Raw genomic sequence first — 18,134 nt, forward strand, 5'->3', positions numbered from 1 at the left:
TTTTTTTTCTTTAGGATTTTTGGAGCCATGCAGACTTTTTGACAATGTGTGTGCTTGTTTATACAATGAGACAAAATGGTGAGATCACATTAAAAATGCATATTTAGAAATGCCCATTGCCAGTCTTTCAAAGAGATTAATTTACATCATAGCTATAGGATCGTGGGGCTAGAAACCTAGGATTGTGTATCAAAATGTAATATACAAGGTACCTGGGTGTCTCATTAGGTTAAGCATCTGACTCTTGACCTCAGCTCAAGTCTTGATCTTAGGGTCACGAGTTCAAGCCCAGCATGGAGCCTACTTTTAAAAAAAAAAAATGTAGTATACAATGACAACGATATCCTTTCTTTCTTTGGTGTTCTTGGAATCAGTTTCGCCTTCCTGGTCATGAACGCCTGGAGGCTAAGGGAGAGGTAGACGTGACACACAGTTGAAATCCTTCCCGGTGAAAGCGAAGAAAGAAAAAGCAGATTCATATCATACATGACAAAGAGGTGAGTAGTAACTTAGACTATACCATAAAACCTATTAACATGAAAAGTCACTCCCCAAGCTCACGTTTGTCTGCGTTCATTAATATTCCTTTGGGCCTCTTATGCTCCATACACGTGGCCTCCCGAGTGGCCTTAATAATTGGCATGGAGCATTTGCCAGTGAGTGATCGGCAATGGGGTTTATTAAGGAAAATCTCAAAGATGTGGAACAGCTCGACATGTAGGAGTTATTAAGGACTGGTGGGAGACTACAGTGATCCTAACTGACCCATTGTCAGAGTGGCGTGCTCATCGCGATCTGCTGGAGATGTTGACCGCTCACTGCCCCTAGCTTCATCCATTTGTGAGAATTGCCCTAGACTGCAGGGTAGTGCCTACCCTCAAGGGTCTATGTCCCCCAGGTGGTGGACCTTGACCGGTGTTTGGCGTGGAGATCAAAGCCATTGGCCACTTACTTCATTTTGGGAGAAATCCAATGGGTTCCAGTGCCAGAGCTCCCCATCAGATAGTGTGAACCCTCTGTTGCACTTGTATTTCAGGGTCTAGAATTTTAACCAGATTCGAGACTAGCTTGAATTTAGCAAGACTGTTCCATAAGTGGTATTCAAGTCCTTCCACCAGGATCTGCAAAAGCATGGTTTTGTCTCTCTCTTTGGGATGTTGGAAGACCTTGATGATCATTGCCTAAACACATTAATTCCTAAGGGGCTGAAAAATAGTGATAAGTCCCTCATACCCATCTTTCTTAATAGTCCACTTGCAATTCAACTGTTAAAGAATTCTCTTTATCAGCTGTGTGGTTACTAGAAGGCAAGACTCTGTAAGATTTCTACGATGGTGCCGAAAGGGCTCAAGAGCCAATTTGAATGGGTTCCCTCTGGCTAAAGATGACACGTCCTGACCATTAATAAAGGTAATGTTTAAGTGTATGAAAACCTACCAAATTTTATTAAATGCATGAGTTCCTGATGATGCTAGAAATATGCACATTGGTTATCTTTAGAAAATACTTGTGAATCAGCTCATTACTTTGTAAACTAGTAAATAAAGGGAAAGAAACATGTACCCCACTTTTCCTATCAAAAACTCTAAACCAAAACCAAAACCAAACCAAAACAAACCCAGACAACTCTAGTTCAGGTTAGTCAATGGAATTTTAATTTTTAAAAATTGAATTTAAAGCAATTTTTCACTGAATCCCTGCAAATACATATTATGTAAACATAGATCTTCAGTTTTCTATGAAAATCTGTTAACGAGATATATAGACCGTGTTAATGTATTGTACTCACGGTACAATAGGGAAAGACCAAAAAATGCGCAAAAACCCCAAAAACTAGAAAACGAAATCCAAAAAACCGAAGCGACCACACTGCATTTTAACAATGGCACAGGATCCACTGGGCTATTTCATTTTTTTTTTTTGTCTTTTTTATCCTTTATTTATGTTTGTTTCTAAAATGCCACATAAGAGTGACATCATATGGTATTGTCTTTCTCTGACTGAGGTTTCACTTAGGATAATACTCTCTTGCTCCATCCACGTGGCTGCAAATAGCAAGATTTCATTCTTTTCATGGCTGAGTAATATTCGTGTGTGTGTGCGTGTGTGTGTGTGTGCGTGTGTGTGTACTCTTCTATCATCTCATTTATCAGTTTATCAACAGACACTTGGGTTGCTTTCATATTGTGATATTTTAAATCATGTTGCAAGAAACAGAGGGGTACTTGTATCCTTTTGAGTTCTTGTTTTCATGTTCTTTGGGTAAACACCCAGTAGTGCGATTACTGGATTGTAGGGGAGTTCTACTGGTTCGCTGGGATGAGCATTCAGAGTTCTATTGCTCTGAATGCTTTCTGGAGTTCCAGATGGGGCAGTTCCCTTCTGAATGGCAGACTGAGTCTTCTGGTATTGCTCAGGGGTCCCCACTTCCTGGGGCTTTCAATACAGGCCTCTAGGGACAGACCTTTCAGAAGCCAACCTAGGGTTAGGGTTAGGGCCCAGGGGCATGGCAGGCCCTACCTGCTGGCACTGTGGTGGGCTTTCTGGGGTCTGAGTTGAGGGCCTGGGTCAGGGTGAGTGTCAGGCTCAGAGTTTGTGGCTAGGGGCCCCCTGAAAGTGGGATTTCGCTGGGATGGGCATGAAGAGTTCCCCTGCTCTGAATCCTTTCTGAATTTCCAAATTGCAGGGTTTCATTCTTTGTGGCAGGCTGAGTCCTTTGGTATTGCTCAGGTTTCTCCAATCCATGGGACTTTCGAGCCTGGCCTCTGGGGACAGACCCCTCAGAAGCCAAGCTCGGGTTAGGGTTAGGTCCTAGGGGCATGGCAGGCCCTGTATGCCGGCGCTGTACTGAGCTTCCTGGGGATCTGAGTTGAGGGTGTATGTCAGGGTGAGTGTCAGGCTCAGGGCTTGCAGCCAGGGGACCGCTGAAAGTGGGCATTTGCTGGAATGGGCATGTAGAGTTCTCCTCCTCTGAATGCTTTCCGGATTTCCAAATGGTGCTTTTTCCTTTTGGGGGGCAAGCTGAGTCCTCTGGTATTGACCAGGTATCCCCAATCCCAGGGGCTTTGGAGCCAGGCCTCTGGGGACTTACCCTTCAGAAGCCAACCTAGCTTTATGATTAGGGCCTAGAAGCATGGCAGGCCTGATCTACAGGCCCTGTGGCAAGCTTCTTGGGTTCTGAGTTGAAGGCATGGGTCAGAGTGAGTGTCATGCTCAGAGTTTTTGGCCAGGGGATCTCTGATAGTGGGGGTTCTCTGGGATGGGCGTGCAGAGTTCTCCTGCTTTGAATGCTTTCCGGAGTTCCAAATGGCGCGTTTTCCTTTTGGGTGGCAGGCTGAGTCCTATGGCACTGCACAGGTGTCCCCGATCCCTGGGGCTTTGGATCCATGCCTCTAGGAACAGACCCATCAGAAGCCAACCTAGGGTTAGGGTCAGAGGCTAGGGGCAAGTCAGGTCCAATATGCCGTCGCAGTGGTGAGTTTCAGGAGGGTCTGAGTTTAGGGCGTGGGTCAGGGTGAGTGTCAGGCTCAGGGTTTGCAGCTAGGCCACCGCTGAATGTCAGGGTTTACTGGGGTGGGCATGCAGATTTCTCCGGCTCTGAATGCTTGGAGGGGTTCCAAATGGCGCAGTTTCCTTCTCAGTGGCAGCCCGAGTCCTCTGCTATTGCTCTGGTGCCCCCAATCCCTGCAGTTTTAGAGCCAGGCCTCTGGGGACAGACCCCTCAAAAGCCAACCTAGGGTTAGGGTTAGGGCCTAGGGGCATGGGTGGTCTGATCTGCCAGCATTGTGGTGAGCTTTACGGGGGTCTGAGTTGAGGGCTTGGGTCAGGGTGAGTGTCAGGCTCAGGGTTTGTGGCTAGGGGGCCTCTGAACGGGGGGTTCACTGGGGTGGGCATATAGAGTTCCCTTGCTCTGAATCCTTTCCACAGTTCCAAATGGTACGGTTTCATCTGGGTGGCAGGCTGAGTCCTCTGTTGTTGCTCAGGTGTCTCCAGTCCCTGGGGATTTCGAGCCAAGCCTCGGGACAAAACCCTCCAGTCTTGACATGAAGATGACATTGTGCCAGATGGACCTGCTGCTTTCTTTGAACGCTGACATCCTGTGACAAGCTGCATCACTGACTCAGACTCTGATGTTCAAAACTCCAGGTCCCACGGAGCCAGAGCAGAGAAGTGCTGTCAGGTGGGGTTACGTAGGACCTCCGATCTATGGCCCGCACCCCTGCTTTGGTTTCCAGCCGGGAACTCCACAGGTGAACTCTCTGGGAGCGGGCCATCTGTCCCACCTCTCCATTGGGCTATTTCTTATCACGAAACCTCAGGAGCTAGTCAAGGCTGTGTTTTGTGTGCCTGGAAGAAAGTATTTTTCTTACTCTGTTGAGTGTTGTCACATAGTATCTATCTTTGAGTTTAACCTCAGAAGAAATAAAGATAATTTATTGGAGCATATTAAAGCCTCATCATTACCTGTGGTGTGAATTATTTCCTAATGATTCCAAGGCTTCTAATAATAAATGAGATAAATTCAGCCCAACAAAATAGGTGAGATGAAAGAATCAAATGAATTATGACAAAATTAGATAAATATGAAATAAATTATAATAACTCTTTTAAAATACAAATGGAGTAAGTTCAGATATCATCATTTTAACTTCCAGCTTCATTTATTATGTAGTAGGATCATTATTTAATTTCCTTAGAAGCAAAATGCGCCGTAAAGGTGATTACAGCTCGTGCCACATATTTAAGAAATCTCCTTTATCACGACTGTACATTTTAAATCAGAAGAAAGCAGATAATGATGGTGGAATTTGGGGAATATCCCTGGAACACAAAGGCTTGACGGTCTGCCATCCCACAGGTTGTAAATCACTGAGCACGGCACAAGTAATTTAATAATATTCCAGGCAGTGTTCCCAGAGTTCATCATCTTTTCTGCTCTCCACTGGAAGCACACTGAAGGGTGGGGGGTGGGGTGGGAGGGGGAATAGGCAACAGGATAAAGTATTTTACAAACACTGGCTATTTAATGTACTTGTCACTATTGTTATGTAGGGCACTACTATTTGCTACTGAGAAAAGAGATCTGAAACTTTAAACACCTGTACATTGAAATCACCATTTAGTTGTATCACATAAAGCATAACCTGGTTTAACGGGGTCCCAAAAATGTCGGTCGGAGCAGGTGCCAGGATCGAAAGGAAAGGAAGGGCCCATTGAGTCCTTGTAGTTGGCTTACTCTTTCATCCTAAATAGAGATGGTGATTTGCGTGTATAGGAATATATTTTTAAATCAATTCTTTTCATATCTCCCCAAAGAATCATGTGTGAAGGACAATCCTCCAGGTTTAACAACCAGCTGGTCTGGGGTTCAAAGCCTGATGCTGGCCTTGTTGGCTGTGACCTCTTGGCTGCTTGACTGAACTCTACTTATTTTGGGGGCGGGCATGCTATGAGAATGAGAGCTCATGGAGCTGACATTCTTGGCACAAGGTGTCTGCTCACTGAAGTGTAGCTATCCCTCTGTGGCTGAGATAGGAGGCTGGCAGAGATTTGACAAGGCATCCCCAAACATAGCTTTTTAACGGGCCCCACCACCACCGGGGATGGTCTTAACCATTAATTTATATAGAGAGCAAATTTTCAGCACTGCCCCCTGGCTAAGCATAGAGATGTAGGACAAATACATGCATTTTAGGACAGCACATTCCAGCTGGAAGGGAAGATAAATCAACTAACAGTGCCGTATGTGAACCAGAGAATAAATTGGGGTAGGTACGGGGATTCAAAATGGTGCCCGTCAGTGGCTGAAAGTGTACTGGGTGCCCAGCCCAGATGGATGATACGGTAGATACTCAGTAACATATAGAGGGTCTTTGGTAACCTAATCTCAGATGTGACATACCATCACTTTTCCCATATTCTATTCATTAGAAGCATATCGCTAGTGCCATGCCAAGGAGGCAAGGTCTGTCGTAACTTCTACCTTTAGATCCAAAAAGGCGCATGATACCTGACACAGATTTCAGCAAAATAAATATTTCCGTGTTGCCTAAACTATCATAAATCTGGAACTGAGGCAGGAGGTTACTGCTAGGAATAGGAGAACAGTAATAATAGTCTACAGGTAATGATAACACTTTTATAGCACTTAATAGGAGCAAGATACTCCTCCATGGACCTTCCATATATTTGCTCATCTAATCCCTATAAGAACCTTATGAGGTAGTTAGTACTTTATTCACAATTTATAGATGAGGACAATGAGAAAGAGGTGGAGTCAGTGGCTTGAATTCTCCCTGCTAAATTGAATCCACAATTTGAATCCAGAAGGTTTGGCTTGAATGTCTGTGCACCTCACCAAGATGTTGAAGCATTTGAGTAATAAATAGATATTTCAAAAATAATAAATGTATCATGTGAACTCCCCTAACATAGATACAATTTATAGGTAGTATTTCCTTTGAGGGATTTCGGCTTTAGAATACTTAGAAAAAAATAAATAAGCCACTCAATTAACGCCACCCATGTTAGGGACTCACACACATCTCCAGGTGGGGGTAATCCTTATGTGTTTATGATGACTTTGGCTCCTTTTTTCCCCTTGAGTTGGCAAAATCTGAGCCAGGCATCTGAGCCACCGAATCAATGAGTGCATAAGTTATCCGGTGGCACAACCATCCAGAGCCAGGAAGTGGATCCAAGGGAACATGTACCTAGATGCACCCAACAGAAAACCACCCATTGACCAGCACATTCAAGTTAGCATATCGATGTAAATGCACGGCCTCAATAACAGATTTTCAATAAAAACTAACAGGCAAATTAGCATGTCTTTTGGGATCCCTGTCTGCATGCTGAAGGTTAATGGTGGTTCTAATGGAATGAAAACTTGAGCTTAGACTCTAGATTTTTCCTTCTCACCTCTCCTGCTTAGTCTTGTGACATACAATATGGAAGGAATTAGTAGAGTCTACTGATTTTTCATCTTTATCATCCTTTCTTTCAGAATCCTGTGACTTTCGAGGGATATATGAAAAGTTTGATTCCCATGATAATTGCTTTAGTGAGTAACCAAGAAATATGTGATCTGAATCATTATCAATAAAAAGCTTTCTTCCCTGGTGGATTGCATGGGTGTGTAACCAGGATTCCAGTAGGCAAAATCAGACTGACACTGTAAATTCCTGGAAAATAAATCTCAGCTTTCTGTGACAGGTGGTGCTGATTTTATGCGCCTTTGAAAATGACAACACAAAGCTATCCTATCGTCATAAAAATTCATCTAACTCTAAGACCCATAAAAAAGGGGTTGTGTTCAACTTTTATCTCAGTAACTTCTATAAATTTTATTTAGAACCGTGACTTATGGGACAAACCGTTGTGCTCTTTGTAAGCAGATTTTACTTTCTTTACTAGAAGCCCATAAGCAAATGGCTTCTGACCTTCCTATCTCACATAAAGCCGAGCACCACATCAGCATGCACTCCTGCACCCACAAAGCACACATGATTAAAGTTTGGGGAGCGTCCAGTTAGAATTTCCCATAGCCCGTCCCACCTGACCCTCTTTGTTTGGATTTTATGCTCTTAAAACACACATGTGGCTACCATTTTAAATCCACAGTGATTTCTGAAGACCAGTAAAGTTCATGGGATAGACATTCCACTTGGGTTTGTGGTTTTTGTGTCTCAAATGCCCCTCCCTCCTGCCTCGGTATCTGGTGAAGTCCAGTTGAATGAATGAAGTCAGTGTCCTAGATCTTCCATCTGGGACTCAGGACCCAGACCCTCCAGGGCTCACCGAGCTCAGGTGACCACTTCTATACTCCCTAAGACGCCAACCACCTTTGTTAACACGTCTTAAGTACGACATCCATCCAGACCCTTGATTACATGAAGATTTGCATCAAGACCGCAGATTATTTTCAGCTACTAAGTAGTTAAAATTCACTTGTGAAAATCAAAGTGCTTCTGCTTCCAGAAAGATTTCTTTGCTAGCTGAGCAGTTCATTCTCCCTGTGCTTATTCTTTTAATTGTTTTTCATAGAATTTCACCTGTACTTGGGATACATCTGTCAGCAACACCTGCGTCAGACCCTCCTGGCTTCAGTTCTTCTGAATTATTATTTTTCCTGCAACCTCATGACTTCACCTTTGATGCATCCCTGCCACTCCTGCATTTCTCTAGAGTAGGCCATCCTAGCAAGTGACACACCATAACTCAACATTTTATAACTAGATTTCTGAGAAAAGCCAGGCCCAGCGAGAGACACAAGTCACCCAAATCTTATGAATTTAAAAAAATGGTAATTTTGTAGTAACTTTTGAAAATTGAAGTAATTTCTTTTTCTGGGTTTGCAACAGATACTTTTATAAGAAGAGTCTATGTCTTGCTGGCCATTGCTATCTGTTGCTGACTTCTTTTTTACTCTTGAGCAAGAGTCAAGAGTGATAGTTCCAATTTTGGTTGTTTAGTAAAATTGATATATTTCTGCAAAAACAGTTCCTTCTCAGAAGCAGGGAATAATGTAACATATATACGTATTTTTGTATTACATGTATATATTTTTTAAATTAACATGTTGGCTTAGAAACGAATGAAATCACAAAATACCAGGGACAATTGACCTGAACACCATTTAGTAATAAAAACCAACATACTATTCTACATTCTATTGTGTCTTTTCCAAGTCACATAAAACCAAGACATCACATCATTCTGGCAGATCACTGCCAAAATATCTCCCCAAGAGATACCCTGCCTTTCAATGTCTTCCTATTTCTGATTTACTAATCATGAAGACCAACAGGAAATAGTCTCATTACTTAAACACATAGAAATACACTATGGATTCATTAGACATTCCAATGCACTGAAGCCATGGCCCCCATCCTCAAGACGACCAAAGACGTTTATTTTGTATAACATTGAAGCACGTCCTCTCACTGCCGTTAAGAATGCCAAGATGAAATTAATGTTCCAAGGAGGGCAGCATATAATTAGTCCCTTTAAGTTCACTTAACCAGCACAAAATAAATTCTCCCTTCAATTATGTTAATGAAAACACTAGGGGATCAAACATCCAGAATTTGCAAGGAAACCTCATCACAGCAGAGGGTTATCACCACCTCCTCAAGGCCTGTCGACCCCTTCAGAGTTTCCCAGCAATACCTACATTAATTTTGCCATTGGTACCAAGTCCTTTCCGGCTGCCCTGGGTTGACATCAACCTGCCATCTATCTTTTGAAACCATTCACGGAGAGAAGCAAGATAAGTTCCTGACTTTGAAAGAATGGCCATCTTTGGGGTTTGTGTTTGAAACCAACATAAAACACGGCTCTTCTTCCCAAATCGTTGCTAATACCGACATACTGATGTTAGTGGATGCTTGGTTTGACCCTCTGATTCTCCTCATCTGGTCATTGCACATAAAACCAGCTGCCGTGGGTACTGGCTGCCAATCCCACAAAGATTCATTCCTCTCCAGAAACGGGTCCTTTGGAGTTTCCAACCTTGGGGCTATTGACATTTCAGCCTGGATAACCCATGCTTGTGGGGGCTGTTCTGTGCATTATATGACTTTTAATAGGATCCCTGGGTTCTACTCACTCAATGCCAGTAGCATCCTCAGTGCTGACAACCAAAAGAGTCATTAGCCAAATGTCCGCAGGTAGGCAAACACATCCCTGGTTTAGAAATGGTGTCCTTGGCTGATGAGAGCTGCATTGCCTAGAAATGCCTAAGAGGTCGCTCCCCTCTCTGCTGGGCTAACCCCCAACCGATGACTATTGAATAAGAGGACACAAAGCTCTGCGCCCTCCCTCAAGCCCAGAGCTCCCTGCAGGAATATAGGATGAGGCTGGACTCCAGCTGAAACACCAACTTGGCTTAACTGCTTCCCCTGCCCTACTGGCTTGCCTTACCCTCTTCCAAGCTTTTCTTGGGAAGACACTACCCTCTCAATAAATCACCCACCTCAGGTGCTGCTTTTAGGAAATTCAGGCCAGGAGAGCAAACTCTTTCAACATGCTTATGTTCCTCCTTCTCCTCTTCATCTTTATCATCATCATCATCACCTTCATCATCATCATCATCCTCACTCTCATCTCAATAGGCTCTGTACCCCAGATAGTACATCACATATTTTGCTCATGTCAATTCTTACCCACCTAGCATCCCTACATATGAGAACAGGCAACACCAGAAGGGTAGAAAAACTCGCCCACAGGCTTATGGCTGATCCATGACAAATAGGAAGTGCATTAGATCTACATATTTGAAAAATAATTCTGGACATAAGCACTGCAAAACAGCATTTCAAACTCTAAAGGGCCCTATCCATTGGTCATTAATTTTGGCACTGGACAATACAGGTGCAGATTTTGTTACAGATGAATTGCACACGGTATTTCCCACAAGTATTTCCCACAAATATGGTCACTACCTTTGGCCATTCCTTCCCACTTAGGTTCAAATAGGATGCAGAGACTGTTTCTAAAGACCAACATCCATTTCAGGACAGAAGCAGAAATGATCCAAGTACATGTATTATACATGCATTACCGTCTCTGTGTGTGTGCGTGCGCTCATGTGCATGCATGCTAAGATGGCCTGATAAGTCAGCAAGGGGCTTGTGGTCACACCTGAAAACATACTAGTATCCATAGAGCTGAAATTCACCCTGGTGCCCATTTTTCCGAAGTCAGAAACTCCAAACTGGTGGTTTTCAGAAAGGTCTCCCAGTAATTAGTTTTATAGGCTGAGCTGAACTTTCTGTTTGCTTTTATGGTATGTGAGAGGTCTCAAGCTACATGATAAATCTTGACATTCTGGTTTACAACACCCTAATTTGATTCACTGATGTAGAAGTTCTCTCCCTTGAATGAGGAAAATAAATGAAGGCTGAAGTCCCCTTCTTTCTTATTTTTATTTGCAGGGTCATCTCCTGCTATAAGACCCATGGACATCCGGAGTAAGTGACTCGCTCGGTTTCTGCAGTAAGCAAGCTCTTTGTTATTTCTAAACTCTAAACAACCTCCTGTGCTCATTTGTCACTGTTCCTGGACCAGCATATTTCTGTCTGTTTGGTGCCACATTTTATCTGATACTACTATATCTTTATTTTGGGAAGAAGATTTTTTTTTTTTTTTTAACAACGAGAGAGAGAATTGTAGCATAAACCATTGTAACTCAGGCCATTCTTTCAAGACTCTGGTATTCTATGTTCAAATCATCCAATCCGGAATATAATTTCTCATGGTCAAAATTGGATAGAACTCTGTTAGCCTCCAGGTAGATGTTAGTCCTGCAAGGCAACACCAGCAGTCTGGAAAGATTGCATTTTACTTACTGAATAGCGAGCCATGCCAACATTGCCTGAAAGAGTCATTTACCATTGCCTCATAAATAAAACCTGCTGCTCCTTTCCCCAAGGCAGCGTCTGTGGAGGGAGGGGGCACAGGGGGAAACTGCTCAGTCACCAGTGAATCACAGCTCACTCCCCGATGAAACCCTGCCCTTTGGGGCTCCTAGTGAACCCCCTGTTTGTTTCCTCTGCCAGAGCATCTTAAAAGGGGGCACATTGCTCCCTACCAGAAGGGGGACTGTTCTCCCTATGTCTACGTTGGCTGCAAAGACAGCTGTCACTCCCATTGGCTTCTTAGTGTGCCACATCCCCTGTGGTTTTGGTAAGAATGCTTCAAACACTCTCCAAAATGGGTGGAAATGTTTCCTGGAATACATTTGTGCTGAAGAAAGAGACAGTCGTTTCAAGAGTGAATTGCCTATATGTTCCTGACATTCATATAGATGATAGATAGATGATAGATGATAGATAGATAGATAGATAGATAGATAGATAGATAGATAGATAGATAGATGGATAGAGAGATGGATGGATGGATAGATAGATAGATAGATAGATAGATAGATAGATAGATAGATGGATAGATAATAGATACAGGGATGGATAGATGATGATAGATGGATGGATAGAGATGATAGATAATAATAGATATAGGGATAGAAGGATGGATGGATGATGAATGGATGGAGATGAGAGATGATAGATAGATAATATATATATGTATATATATATATAAAATTGTATGTCACCATTAAATACTTATAATTCCATAACATAATATACTTAAATTTCTATTACATGCTTTAATTCTTGAGATAATCAGCTAAGAATCAAAAACCATATAATTAACTGACATTCCTAGAAATTACAGTATGGGGTAGAATTAAAATTGCCTTTCATGAAACAAAAAGATTTTTGGTATTTCTCAAAAATAGCTGACGTCACTTTTCAGACATAGACACAGATGAAAGCTCTTCTCGATAGGCAGGTGGCCTTAGGAGTATAGAGTGTGAATGGTGGCCAATCCCAGGAAACAAGGACACTTGTGAAACTCATCTCAAAAACTCGTTTACAAAGCTGAGGCAAATGACGCACACAACGTCTGGACAGAAATGTACACGTGTGCCTGTTTTGTGTCGTGGCACTCCTTGGCTAAGGCAAATAAGAAAGTGGGTTTGAAATACAGCTCTTACATCTGAGCTGAACAAATTTATCATGAAGAAAGAAAGATGGCACCTTCCCTGTCTTGCCCTCCAGGAGCACTCTCTGCTTTGGAACAGAAAACAAAACAGTGATGCCTTTCAGTTTATTTGGGGCTCAAAGACATAGACTTTATAAAATAGACCCTCCAAGCAAAGTGTGGAGACAGACAACACCCTGGCTCCCAGGAGACATTGGCTTCTCTCTGAGCCCCCCTCCCATGCTTCTTGGTATCTGGAGGCAGACAGCTTCAAAGAGGGTGATGATGAGTGTTCTCTGATGTTCCCAAGAGCACACCTGCTCAACAGATCTGTTCTGGGCTTGCATTGTTCTTTTTTTTTCTTAAGATTTTATTTATTTATTTGAGACAGAACACAAGTGAGAGTGGGGCAGAAGCAGAAGGAGAAGTAGACTCCCTACTGAGCAGGGAGCCCCACAAGGGGCTCGATCCCAGGACCCCAAGATCATGACCTGAGCCAAAGGTAGACGCTTAACCGACTGAGCCACCCAGGCGCCCCATATATTGTTCTTCTGCATCTTGTCCGTTGGATCATTAGGTTGGGAAAATGTCTCAAATTTTCTAACGAAGTAAAACAAATATATTTCGATTCACTGATAATAAATCCTTGAGTGGGCACACTGAGGATTAGAAATATTCTCAGGAGATGAAAAGTCTGGTGTCACGTACAGAGAGCTTGGCTTGAATAGGTGTCAAAGGGTGCAGAAAGCTGGGAGCACATGGACATCTCATGTGTGTCTCATGCTTCAATCTTGAACGGTGTGTTGAGTTCCAGATGGAAACGTAGCAGCGATATTTTCTCTCAGCTGAATTTTATGCTGAGCCAAATGCATGCAACAGATACATCTGAGTGTATGCTTAGGTTCTTCCTCATTCTGCTGTGGCTGCAGGGGCTCCCTCCTCCATGGACCCCAAGGCTCCAGGGAACGTGGGCTGGAGAGCACTGATGTGGGAAGATAGTCCCAGATGAGGGCAAGCACAGCTGGATTTAAGTAAGGGCCCCCACGGACCACGCCCGAGTCCCAACGTGGTCAATTCTCTTTGCCGCTGTTTCCTTGCCAGTAAAACCGGCATAATAATGTCTCCAAGAGTTACAGAAAGTATAGAATGAGATGACACATATAAATGCTTGGCTCATAGCAGACCCTTCATCAGTAACTATTGGTTTAGTTTAACTTGGCACTTCAGGTCTGCCTCCCATCACTAAGGTCATACATGCTTCCCCAACCACACCTTGAAATCCATCCCTGTGCACATCCACGCAACACAGGAAAGGCTCCTCCTGAAGAGCTCCCCAGATTGCGAACAATTTGGGATTAGCCCAAATATTCTCTCCATCTTTCTGTTTGACACATTCTGGCAGGATGTAAACGCTCAGTATCTTTGGTTAGAATGCAATTGTCCCCTATTTTTCACAAGGCTAGGGTCTCCTACAAGCACAAGGGCACTTCCTCATCGCACTCATGCACTGTAAACATATGTATATAATGCGTATATTATATATAATGTATATTAATACATCTATTCATATGTATTACACATAAACATGTTTATGTGTATAAGTATACAAATATTTTTATATTGTGACATCTACAATATGTACTCTGTACAAAATATATTTAAACATATGTGCATAAATATATACAACGCATATATATACATACATCCTAGACATGATAGGCACTGAACGTCTGTGTGCTCTGGCCTTTTATTTTATTGACCTTTTCGAATAGCAGGGTTTTGCTTTCATTGATTTTTCTCTGTTGATTTCCTTTTTCCAAGTTCATTGATTTCTGCTTTCATCTTTATTATTTCTTTTCTTCTGCTAGCTTTAGACTTAAATTGTTCTTCTTTTTCTGGGTTCCTAAGGCAGGAACTTAGATTATAGATTGTCAATCTCTCTTCTTTCCTAAAGGATGCGCTGAGTGGTAAAAATTTCCCTGTAAATACTGTTTCCATGGCATCTCACGAATTTTGATCAAGTTCCCTTTCCTTTTGACTTACTTTCAATATTGTAAAATTCTTTTGAGCTACTTGTCTTTGGGCTAACGTGTTTTTCAGAATAGTGTTCTTTACTCTCCAAATATTTTGGGATTTTCCAGCTATGTTTCTTTTGTTGATTTCAAGTTTAATTCCTGTTATTCTCTGAAAACATACTCTGCATGACTTCTGTTATTTTAAGTTTGTTAGGGAGTGTATTATGGCCCAGGGTGTGGGCTATCTTTCAAATTCAAATGGAACATTTGAATTTGAAAATAATGTGTATTTTGCTGTTGGTGGATGGAGTATTCTATAAATATCAATTAGATCAAGTTGATTGACAGTCTTGTTTAGGTCAATGACATTTTTACTGACTCCCTGCCTGTTTATCAGTTACTAAAAGAGGGGTGTTGAAGTTCTCCAATAATAATAGTGGATTTGTCTGTTTTTTCTTGCAGTTCTGTGAATGTTTGTTCGTGTATTTCGATGTTCTGTTGCCCAGCACATGCATAATAAATGCTTTTACATCTTCCTAGAGAATTGTCCTCTTTGTCATTGCATAATGTGTGTCTTTACCCTTGACAATTTTCCTTGCCCTGAAGTATACTTTGTATGAAATGAATACAGCTACTCCAGCTTTCTTTGGGTTGTTTCATGGTATATCTTTCTCCCTTAACTTCAGTCCTATCCGCGTCTTTATACTTGAATTGAGCCTCTTGGAGACAACCTATTTTGAGTCTTATATTTTTATCGACTCTGATAATTTCTGTCATTTAATCCTATATTTAGACCATCCCCATTTCAAGGGATTACTTATGTAGTAAGATTAATATCTACCATATTTATAAATATTTTCATTATACTTGTTCTTTCTTTTTTCCCCTATTTTTCTGCCTTCTCTGGTTTAAATTATGCATTTTGTAGAATTTCTATTCATCATCCCTTACAGTATTAATTATAATTCTTTTAAAAATGTATTCTTTTCCCTAGAATTCTCAATATACCTTTTAAACTAATTCATATCCACCTTCAATAATCATTGTATCACTTCATATACAGTGAAAGCAACTTATAATAAAGTGTCCCTAATTCCTCTCTTCTCCATTACAACATTGCTCTAATTTGTTACATTTATCTGTACGTTAAAATCACCCAATTTAGTGCTATAGTGACAAGGAATTATCTATTAGCTAAATTAAGCATAAAATATTAAGATATTTTATTCTACCTTCATTTTATTCCCTATCTGAAGCTTTCCTCCCTTTATGAGATCCAAAGATCCTGTTTATATGATCTATATAATTTCCTTCAACCTATCAATATTTCTGGCAGACTAGGTCTGTGGCAATGGATTTCTTCAGCCTTTGTTTCTACGAGAAAATCTATGTCTCCTTCATGTTTAAAGGAGCATTTCACTGGACATAGAATTTTATGTTGGGGATTGTTTTCTCTCAACACTAAATATGTCACTCTGTCTCTTCCTGCTTTAGTGATTTCTGATGGGAAATCCACTTAAATTCTTATCTTTGTTTATATATAGGTGAGATGTTTCTCTTCCACCTTCTGGCTACATTCAAGATTTTGTCTTGTTTTGTTTTGAAATTTCTGCAGTTTGAATGTGAAACACAGAGATGTCACTTTGGGTATTTATCTGGTTTGGTGTTATGTGGTCAGTGTCGGTCACCGATCTTGGAAAACCCTGACGTTATTAACTTTAAATATTTCCTTTACTCCATTATCTGTTTCTTCTCCTTCTGGCATTTCCAGCATGAGTAATCTACGACTTCTGAATTTGTTCCACAATTCTTGGTCATTCGGTTGTTGCTTTCTCTTCATTCTCTTTGAATTTTGGTTTGGGAAGCTTCCACATGAATTCCATTGTCATAGCTGAAACTGGAAGTCTGTCTCCACTCTCTTCACCACCGTAGTGTGGTGCACAACAGTATTGGTGCTTCAGGAGTGTGGCGGATTGTGTCGAGATCCTGGGTGTCCGGTCACGTGGGGGGCACGAGCAAACGTGGAAATAAGGTTCCAACAGGATACAATCAATCACCTCAAAGCAAACACCAACACTCACATGATGGGTATCTTGCAATGGTCCTTCAGGAGTTTACAACTTTACATAAAAAAATATTGCTGGTATCATAAAAAAAAATGTTTCCAGTTACCCAAGAGATGGTGGGATAGGTGGAAAAACTTTAGGAACCCACTACCCTCTAGGCATTACAAACACTGTTGAAGAAAGCCTGCTTTCTGTCTAATCTAACATTGCTATGATATACAGCCTTGGTCTGAGGTCAGGTGTATGATTTATTGACTTGTGCAATTGTACAAAAGAGAACAAAAGGGAATTACTTTTAATGATGTACCCATTTTATACCAGGCAGCATCCTGGACATGCATCTCCAATGGGAGCGTACTTTGAGGTTTTAGGCTGACATGAATTGTAGATTTTCTTACTCTCCACTAAGGCTGTACAGGAGTAGGCTCTCAGTGTTTCCCCTACCATCGAACTTACACTACATTTTAATTTCTTTCTTAAATTCTGTCTCCCCAAATACCATTAGGACAGGGACTTTCCCTTCTGCCTTTCCTTCCCTCCCTCCTCCCTTCTTTCCTTCCTTCCTTTCTTCCTTCCTTCCTTCCTTCCTTCCATCCTTCCTTCCTTCCTTCCTTCCTTCCTTCCTTCCTTCCTTCCTTCTTTCCTTCCTTCCTTCCTTCCTTCCTCTGTCTCGCTCTTGCTGTTTCTTTCTGCAGGAACTGTTTCTAGGTTAACCACATCTTCACCTGCAGAACTCAGTTAAGGGCATAGCCCAGGTTGTTCTCATTCCCCGCCTTCTCCTCTGAGGGCTGAGGACTAATCCTAGGAGCTCATGAACTCGAGCTGTCATTCTCTTGCCCCCAGCTCTTCCCGAACCATATATGTGGAGGAGCCTGAGAAGGAAGGACACCCTGCTTCAGAGAAACAAAGCAAATAGTGAGTGGCCCTGCCTTAGGTAAGTGATGTGGCCACATTTCTGCGGATAGGGCTGGAGGGGAAAACAGAGTTGATACTGTTGACAAGAGACAGGCAGGTGAATGCCTGACATTTGCATCGGGTGGTGCAGCCTGAACTGCGTGAGCACGTCTCTCTGTGCGTGTACAGCCTAATGTTTGTCTCTATAAACCTAAATCTGCATCTCATCTCAGGTTGCTACAGAATCCTTAGCAGAATAGCATCACTAATTTTAAGCAGCGGGATGATAATATCGTCTGGGTGGGGAAAGTAAATATAGAACAAAAGCCAATGTTTCCACAAGACTTACAGAAACAAGGGCCAGTGCCAGGGAAATGAGCTAAAATAGCCTTTCCGGAGTGACTTGCCTGCGTTTTCCAAAATGCTCCGGGCTGATTCATTAAGGAGCCTTTGAACCAGAAGTTGCCACAAGGAAGAATGTTCTCGTGTAAGTCATGTAATTATTAATCAAACTCGAACATGTTACTGGTGGAGCAAAAACGATTTAGAAAGAATCCATACCCATAGATTTTCTCCTGAACACCCCCCCCCCGACCCCCTGCTGCAAACAGGC

Source organism: Callorhinus ursinus, unplaced genomic scaffold (genome assembly GCF_003265705.2).
Source record: "Callorhinus ursinus isolate GAN/ISIS: 27379988/994484 unplaced genomic scaffold, GSC_fseal_2.0 scaffold16, whole genome shotgun sequence".
In the NCBI taxonomy this organism is placed as follows: domain Eukaryota; kingdom Metazoa; phylum Chordata; class Mammalia; order Carnivora; family Otariidae; genus Callorhinus; species Callorhinus ursinus.